General features: G+C 46.0%; 1 pseudogene; it reads left to right on the forward strand.

Annotated features, from left to right (window-relative positions):
- The first annotated feature begins 5,294 nt into the window (after positions 1–5,294).
- Positions 5,295–8,471, forward strand: LOC119283536 (annotated as a pseudogene).
- Positions 8,472–9,679: the final 1,208 nt, after the last annotated feature.

The raw sequence follows: 9,679 nt of genomic DNA on the forward strand, positions 1-9,679 counted from the left end.
TTCATTCGGCTTCTGCATGCAAGACCGCAGTTCCGTCAGCCCTGCCGGCCGCTTGCATGTTCCTTCAAATGTGGTGACAAACACTCGGGCGAGATCTTCCCAAGTGTAAATGCTGCTGGGTGCTAACTGGTTCAGCCATGCTCTGGCGAGCCCTCCAACATGAGAGGCAGGTGCTTCATGGCCACTTCATCATTGTCGCCGCCAATCTGGACGGCCACTCGGTAGTCTTCAAGCCAAGTATCGGGCTTGAACTCGCCAGTGAACTTGCTGACTCCAGTCGCCAACCTGAAGTTGGGAGGAATCACAGCGGCCCTGATGGCTCTACTAAAGCACTTTGGCCCCGAAACATGTGCTCTGCTGCTGGCAGGAGCATCTCTGTCGTGACCTTCCCGATGAGCTCTGTTCTTGTCGACCAAACCTTGAACGAGAATGGATCTCGCATGAAAGCCTGGCTCCCTGGAGTCGACTGGAATCCTTCGCCCAACACTACGAGGGCGCCTGTCATCCTGTTGTCGAGGCGCATACGACCCGCTCCTCGGGGGAGGGGTGGGCACTCGACGTCGATCATCATGATCTAATCGGTGATCATATTGCTCACGGTTCCCATACTGATTACGCCGGTCCCCACGTCCCTCACGCCTCGGGAGCGATCTTGGGCTATGAGCCGACTGGACTGTGTTCGCGGCAACGGATCTGCTGTGAATCCTATTCCGCGACTGAGAAACAGTGGAATTCTGGTCTCCTGCTGCCCGGAGTAACGCTCTGATCTGCAGCAAACCTCTGCCAACCTCCGACTGGGAAGGCTGAATCGACTCTGCTATACGGGCAGCAGCAGCTAAATTCTGAATCGGAGTTCGATATACCTGCGGGGGCGGGATGAGCTGACGTCGACTGGATTCGGGAACCATTGTCGTGCACGCTCATCGAGTGCTCGCTGGAGGTTCTCCAGTCCAGTGCGCTCGGCCAAGTTTGCCAGGCGCGCGTCCTCCAAGACACGAGCCTCGGGGGTTTCTCCAACGATAGGGTGTGCAGTGCATCCATGTTCCGGCGGCAAAGTTCTTCCCTCTGTAGCGATGTGAGAGGCTCGGGAAGATATTCCTCATGGGGACGCGACGGGTCGCCTCCACCCGCGCCTGCGTTGGTGCGGGGAAAACCGGGAGGACTGGGCGGTCCATCGACCATCAAAACCTCCGCCGCCGGATCGCTGCTGTCGCACTCGGATGCGGTCTCTGCGGAGCCAGTCGACAGGTCGAACAGGCCGTAGAGGGATTCGTCGGGCTCGATCGCCGCGACTTGAGGGGTGGCCGACTGGCGTGCCACCGCGTGTCTCACCCACCGCTGAAGTATCGACCGACCGGAGCGCTTGCGCCGGCGGGAAACAGGGAGGGAGGACAACACAAGAGCCGACCGGTAGGGGGTCGACGGTTTCCGCAGGAGAACGCCGCGGACGCATGCGCTAAAGTGCGTTGCCCTGCGGACAGGGAGTGCGTCCACGTCGAGCGGAGCCTCCTGAAGCCAAGCGGAGTCGTCGGCGATGAACGTGAGCGCGTCGAGATGGATCTCGCGGCCCTCCACCAAAACTCTGCCGAAAACCATGATGATTTGGGTCGGAAAAGATCGCAACTCCTCCAACAAAACGCTAAAACACCTGCCCCAAGGTGGGCGCCAACTGTCGTGGTTCTAAGTCTGACAGTAGTGTAGGGGGGTAAGTATGGAGATGCAAGATCTTAGCTACGGAGAAGTTGTAAGCACGCAAGGTTTACGAGTTCAGGCCCTTCTCGGAGGAAGTAATAGCCCTACGTCTCGAAGCCCGGAGGCGGTCGACTGGATTATGCGTGTATGAATTACAGGGGTGCGAACCCTTGTCTCGGAGGAGGGGGGTGGCTTATATAGAGTGCGCCAGGACCCCAGCCAGCCCACGTTACAAAGGGTTCAATGTACATTAAGGCAGGGCGTTACTGATAACGCTAGTAATAAAGTGCTATGATGACCAGAAAAGCCACTTAATAACCGACCGTTAGCATGCGGAGTGCCTTTAGGTCTCCTGACTGTCGAATGGCTTGGTCTTGGTCGAGTGGTTGCTTCTTGGTCGAGTATCTTCGAGTCTGTCGAGTGGAACACCTCCAAGTCGATTGAAAGATGATTTCTTCTGGAGATGTCCTTGGGTAGGTCAGTTTGGACAGGTCCATGACCCTACCTTAGGTACATAGCTTCATCACCCACCACTTTGTTTGGACGCACAAGGGACATGAAGTGTCATATATGCAAAGGTGGCGGGCACTTGATGAAGGATTGTCCAAATAAACGTACATTTATTTTGCGGAAGATGGTGAGTACTCCTCTACTAGTGATTTGGATGAAGAGACACATGTTATGCTTGTGCCACTAATAATGCAAGTGACACTAAGGAGCATGACACCGAGGAGATACATATTAATGCTGAGATGGCAGATCAGTACCCGGGCCATGTAACCATGCGAGTACTTAGTGTCCAGGTGGGGGCATGCTGAGATGCCTCAACACCATAATCTGTTTCAAACTAAGTTTATTGTCAAAGGGCATTCTATTCCCGTGATCATTGATGGTGGAAGCCGCAATAATTTGGCGAGCATAGAGATGGCCGAGAAACTTTGCCTCACCACTACTTGACACCCCATCCATATTACATCCAATGATTCAACGACTGTGGTAAGTTGAAGGTAACACATCGTGTTAGAGTACATTTTACACTTGGTTCATATCATGATTACATTGACTGTGATGTCGTACCTATGCAAGCTTGTTCTCTATTATTAGGACGACCTTGGCAATATGATAATAGTGTTACTCATCATGGTAGAATAAACCTCTATACTCTCGTGTTTGAAGGAAAAACCATTAACTTGCTTCCCATGACCCCCAATGAAATAATAAATGATGAGAAAGCTAAATCAACGGATCGTCCTACGCACATTATGCTTGCTATCAATTCTGATTTTTTTTGTTGACTGTCCCAACTTGTGATCCGGGTATACAGTCTGCCCAAATAGTTCGTTTGCATCCATACTATTCTTATATAAACTCTGTGAGTGCCATACTAGAATCGGTTATGCCACCACATGAGAGGATTTATCATGATATTTATTGTGGTGTTACACTTTTGCCTGCTCCTCATGAGTTAACGCCTTTAAAAGTGAATATACATGTTGCACCTATCTTTGTTTTGCCCTGTGATGAGTTTCAGGTACACAAAAGTCGAGGATGACTTTGTTTTCAAGGAAGGGAGGATGATGTGTGCATCTCTAACATGGCTGTGCATGCAACTCCTATATTTGGACCTATGACTAAAGCGCGTGCGCGGCAAGTAAATAGCCAACTACTATCGTTTCTTCGTACATATAATCTGACTGACAAAAATATGATGTTACACTCATATTTGGAATTACTTGTACTCATAAATAAAATGTCAGAAGAATTAATCAGAGACAGAGAGAGACATAACGCTAAACTTTACACGAGACATACCAGCTTGCATCAGGATGGAGGAGCTAGTCATACATGCTACCATGCAAGGAGCCAACAATGCAGGAACCAAACAATTGGGTTGTGGCTACATGGACCAAGACAAGTAACCGTGATGCGTCCATGTACTTTTTGGTGCGCAGTTGACGTAGGGCCAATGCATCTTCTTTCAACCGAAGAAAGCATCCAGCCGGGCCGTGCAGTATTCGGACACCATACGGTACTGCGTTCCGTAAAGCAGCACGCAAGGCTGCCGTCGACCTTAATAAATAGCTAGCCTAAATTAGGTTTTAGACTCGGGTTTTATTTAGAGAAGTTTAGCTTTAGATACTTTTATTTGTCTTCGCTCGTAGCGACTAGTGTGACCGTCAAGACATCTTATCGGAACCCTCATCTTGTGAGATTTATTCCATCTAGCATATTCGCAATTTTGAGATTGTTTGGCTATTATTTTCTTACACATTCTTCGATTTGCTTGCAGGAAAATCCTTCGTGGATAGGTCGATCGCATCGTTGGCTTGGTCGATAAGCCGTGGAGTTGGTTCAACGATTGCCGTGGATATCAGTCGTGTATGGTTCTCCCCGTACGGTTGGTAGCCGGATCATGAGGGTCAAGTCCCACCTAAAATCGTAGTTATATCTCTCTCTCATCGAAAGATCGGGCCCCAGTTCTCATCACTTAGGCAGTATAAAATTCTCATCACCACAAATGTCAGATTCAACTAAGAGTGAATTCACCTTTTGTTCTACTAGTTTTGCACATTCTCTTCTAATTGGTCAATTTTTTTTATTAGGCCTGTCGTGTGCGGCAACATTGTTAGTGAAATATGATGGCGAAAGACTATGGATGTCCTCATCATTTACATAGGAACGAGGCAAGACATATCCTTAGGATGGCAAGTGTCATCCTATCAAATTCATGTACTACTCCTCGGGCTGCCGACCTATCGTCTCTCATGGGACAGACAGTCGGGCCGCATTACAATTGCTAGAAGGTTGGACTATTGGGCAACATCGTATCTGGACAAGAGACTTTTTGTGCCTTGGTGTGTACTCCAAGTCAAGATAGAAGATTCAACATGTTTATCCTCTTGTTGCAACCGACATATGTAACCCTACTACCCCTGGTGCCTATATAAATCAGAGGGTTTTAGTCCATAGAGGCTAGAACAATAACCATCATCCTACTAGCCTAGGGTTTAGTTCATCCGATCTCGTGGTAGATCAACTATGTAATCCTCATATACATAAGCAATATAATCAAGCATGACGTAGGGTTTTACCTCTTAGAGAGGGCTCGAACCTGGGTAAACATCGTGTCGCTTGTCCCTTGTTCCCTATTGATCCAAGGTCCACGACTTAGGACCCCCTACCCGAGATACACCGGTTTTGACACCGGCAGTAGGTCTTCAATATGTTGTTGAATCTCTTTGATTTCCTCCAGGTTTGTGTGGTATGGTGAAAGGTTTGGCAAAGGGGCTCCTGGGACCAAATCAATTTGGTTTTCAATGCCTCTTTGTGGTGGCAACCCCATCGGTACCTCCTTGGGGAATGCGTCTTCATACCCCTTCAAAATTTCAACAATAACACTTGGTGTAGTAGAGGCTAATATGTTAGTAGAAAGAAAGTTGTCCTTGTACAAAAATACAAAGAACAGTGAAGTGAGTTCTCTTAATTCCCTCATGTCCCTTTTCCTAGCCATCGTCACTAGTCCATGTATGTCCCATGTGTTGGTCAATTTAATTTGTGGGGTTTTATTTGGCTTTGGATTCTCTCGCTCACTATGTTGACGGATGTCACTCAAGTGTTTCTTGCTCACCCTCTCTTTATTTTCAAACCATCCATTAAACCGTCAGATCATTACATTACTGTCCTCCTTGAATGTCCCGGATGCTATCTTTTGGCAAATGCAGAAAGACATGCTGTCTAATCTCAACAATATTTTGACAGATACTGATGTTGCTTTTGACGTTGTATCCACCTCTTGTGCTGATGAAGGAAACACCACAACACTGATGTTGAGTGCTGGCATTTTACCTGGAACTGAGCCGCACCTGAAAGCATTGTTGTTGGCTATAAGGTCCACACAACTACTGGGTTTGTTGGAAAAATCAAGGATTTTTGTCCCCAAGGCAAGGTGGTTGATGGGTTGCCTTGATGAACTTGGGATCCTTGAGCAAGGACAGTGCTTTATTCGGGCCTCATCTCCAGTACTCAATAATTCTCTGGTGAAGCATGGACCAAGATTTTCCTCAGCAAACAGCAATGCAGAGACCATCGTAGGTACTGTTGTAATGGCAAAGAATCCATGCCTTCACCCAAGGGACGTCCAGATCCTTGAAGCCATTGATGTACCTGCTTTGCATCACCTTGTTGATTGCTTGGTCTTTCCTAAGAATGGTGAGAGGCCACATGCCAATGAGGCATCTCGGAGTGATCTTGATGGGGATCTATACTTTGTGACATAGGATGAAAAACTTATCCCACCGGGCAAAAAAAGCTGAAACCCTATGGACTACTCCCCGGCCGAAGCAAAACTGCTGTCGCGCCAAGTAACCCAATCTGTAAGTTCAACTATTCTTGGCATTTAGGCATTTGTTCCCTGAAAGTTCAGTGTATGAATATGTTTTGTTGAATATTTGTTCAGTGTTTCGATGTCCTCCCATTAATAATTTCTGCTTGACATGTTAGTGCTCTTACCGAAACAATCCTTTCCATAGCTAAATAAGGAACTTGAACATAAGCAGTCATGGAAACTATATCATAGTTTTGACCCTGGATCAGGGATTCTGTTTCCTCCTACTAATTTCGTGCCTGTTAATTGGTATGAGAAACCCTAAACTTACAGGGATTCTGTTTCCTCCTACTAATTCCATGTGTTAATTGGTATGGGAACCCTAAACTTCACTTCTTGGACCACTGGATTATATTACCTGCAATTTGAGCCACCTCTATTTGGTTATATTGTCCGCAATTTGATTAACAGATGACAATACACAATAGCTTTAACTAAATTTGTTTAGGGACCACCGAGTAAGCTACCATCACTTCGTATATATCAGCTTTTGTCGACCGACTATCTCTTGTACAGTACTTACAATGGACCATTGTATGAAAATTTTAGAATGCTTTTTAATCATTCTCTTATCTTAATATGAATCATGCAATACCCCGTATGCTCCCTCCGTTCCTAAATATTTGTCTTTTTAGAGATTTCAAATAGACTACTACATACGGATGTATATAGACATATTTTAGAGTGTAGATTTACTCATTTTGCTTCGTATGTAGTCACTTGTTAAAATTTTTAGAAAGACAAATATTTAGGAATGGAGGGAGTAGTTTCTGTAGTTAATGTGCTTTGCACAGAATACATGAAATCTGCAGAAACTGCATCCATGCCATTTGCCCAAGTGATATATGTTCTACATTTTTATTTGACAATCCAAGTCCACAGTGCTATTATTAGTCAGAGTTACTTGTTGTTTTGTAGGAATGCTAGTGGTAACACCAACAAGTAGCACTGGGTCACTTTGTACTTCATTTCTATCCCATTTCCTTTGCTTCAGTTAAATTAGTTTTTGGTCAAGTGAACCAAATGATTCAGAACAAGTAAAATCTGCATCCTTGGTGTTTTTGTGTGTATACGGTAGGTTCTAATGGCGTGACAAATTCTGAAGGTAATAGTCAGGAAGCCTAATGTGCACAGCTGGAGTTCAATACAATTTGATTTGATGCTTGGAGAACAGTAGCTGTAGAGTACAACTAATCATAGACTTGACTTACCAGCTGTTGTAGATCGATACCCCTTTTGTTTCATTTGATGTAAGGTTACCCTGGTTCCAACAAAAATTGAATTCAAGAATTCCTGATCATTACTCATCATATATGAGGCATACACACTTTTCAGTTCATCATCAACTAGCTTCATCTTTGAGTTGTGATAGATATTACTTTTTTGCAATACAGTTTTACTACTAATAAGGTCTCTTTGCTGTAACAACAGGATATCGTTGATTTCTTTTTGAAGAACATGGCAAATGAGAAACTGGATCCGATAAGCAATGCTCATGTTGTTCATGCCGATATGAGCGAGTATGGAGCAGTGGACGAGAAGTGCATTCAGTTGGCAGAACTAGCATCCAAGACGGGCAATAACGTGTCGACGCCGCCGGCCCTTCGACCAAAACTGTAACCCGACATCATGGGAAAGGATGATGCCATTTCCTACAAATCAGAGAAGATCCTCGGAAGGCTCTAACGGTCGATCCAAGAAGCCTCCAGCAGCGATCTGGTCCCAGAAGAAACCTGCACGCTGAACGACCTGCCTTACGACACGGACATGGAGGTCCCCGGCGCGGCGGATTTCATGTCGAGTGCGTGGCAGTGCAAGTGCTCGTATGAGGCGCAGCTGGACGCGCTGCTCAAGCAGTACGGCGTGCCCACGGAGGCGGAGCTCGTGACGGGGCACATATAGTCGCTCCCCAAGTACAACAGCAGGAAGTAGGGGGGCATAAAGGAGAGGCTGAAGAAAACGCCTACTCCGCCCTGCGCAAGGAGTTCTGGGCCATCTTCGAGAGCGTCAAGGCGCTGGGCCAGGCCGAGGCCATTGTCTTAGACGACGACGAGAGGAACCGGGTGTACGAAATGAAGACCTCGGCATGGTACCGGGTGACCTACCACCCCAAATGGGTCCAGCAGTCGAGGGAGATACTGCTAGAGCTCCACCGCGAGGAGGAGGACGCGCCGGCGAGGCTTAGCTTCATGTGGATCCCAGTCGAGCACCTGACCCGGATCAAGTTACGGTGCCGTGGGGGAGTGAAGGCGGTCCGCCGCAGGCCCGTCGAGAGGCTTGCTGCCTACTCCTACATGTCTGGGAGCCTGTGATGATGCTCTTTGTGTGGCCCCTGCAGTACGTACCACTCTGCCCTTTGGCATGTCTTACGTTGTTATCTCTATTCTTATAAAAAACCGAGTTGTGATGATGATGTATCTTTCATCTTGCAATATAGATCGAACGATCTATATCTGACGGATAGAAAGCAAACTACACTAATTTTGCAAAAAATATATCCCATCTCTCTCCACATTTATAGATAAAGCCTTCCCTCATCCATCATTACCTCACACAACCTCATTCTTGAGTAATTAAAAAAGGAAGTCTCTGAAACAATCTGGCATGGTGGCCGCTGCCGGCGTCGTCCATCCCCATGCACCCGCTCAGTCTGACCACCAATCACCACCACGCCTCACTCCTCCTCACCTTATCTCTCCTTTTTCTCGAGATATCATTAATTTTTACACATGAAATTACTCCCGCGTGGGTCAATCCCAACATGTGTTTTGTAAAAAAAATGCATCTTGATGTTGGTGGGTTAAACTCTTGCTGAAAATATCCCTATAGTATGGCCGTCGTACTACCATCCCTAGTCTCGATCCACCTGATCATGTTGTTTTGGGGTCGGATCCAACGACTCGAACGATCCCTTCCTCCGAAGATTCCGGGCAAGAGGTGGTCCTCAGCTCAGGGACCGAAGTACTCCTGCAGCAGTGGTATCTGAATGTATCAACCCTTTTAAACCAATAAAAAAATGGTACCTTCTCCAAATGCGTAATGTATAAAAATATCAAATATATTACAAAATTGTCCTTCGCTGGTTGGTTTTTGAAACCAAACAAGAGAGGTGATAGTTTAACTTCTCTGGGGATGTAAGTGCACCTTGACGCTAGAAGCACATCAAGCTAGCTACCCCGCAAAAAAGAAAAAAAAAAGAAATGCATCAAGCTACCATCACTTCGTATATATCAACTTAAAGCACACCAAGCTACCAACACTTCGTATATATCAACTTTTGTCGACCGACTATCTCTTGTACTTACAATGGACCATTGTATGAAATTTTTAGAATGCTTTTTAATCATTCTCTTATCTTAATATGAATCATGAAGTACCCCGTATGCTGTATTTTTTTACTATAATATAGTTTCTGTAGTGACTGATCTTTGTTCCTTTTGCAAGTGACCAAACTCACCGCCTTTAAGACTGATATTTGTTCCTTTCGAACCCATGTTTATATTATACTAGAACAATGCCCGTGCGTTCCAATGGGATATAAATATTCTAAGTATGATAGTTTGTGATTTACTTGTCAATAATAATGCGGCTGTGTAAATAAAC

This window comes from Triticum dicoccoides, chromosome 4A (genome assembly GCF_002162155.2).
Source record: "Triticum dicoccoides isolate Atlit2015 ecotype Zavitan chromosome 4A, WEW_v2.0, whole genome shotgun sequence".
NCBI classification, from domain to species: Eukaryota; Viridiplantae; Streptophyta; class Magnoliopsida; order Poales; family Poaceae; genus Triticum; species Triticum dicoccoides.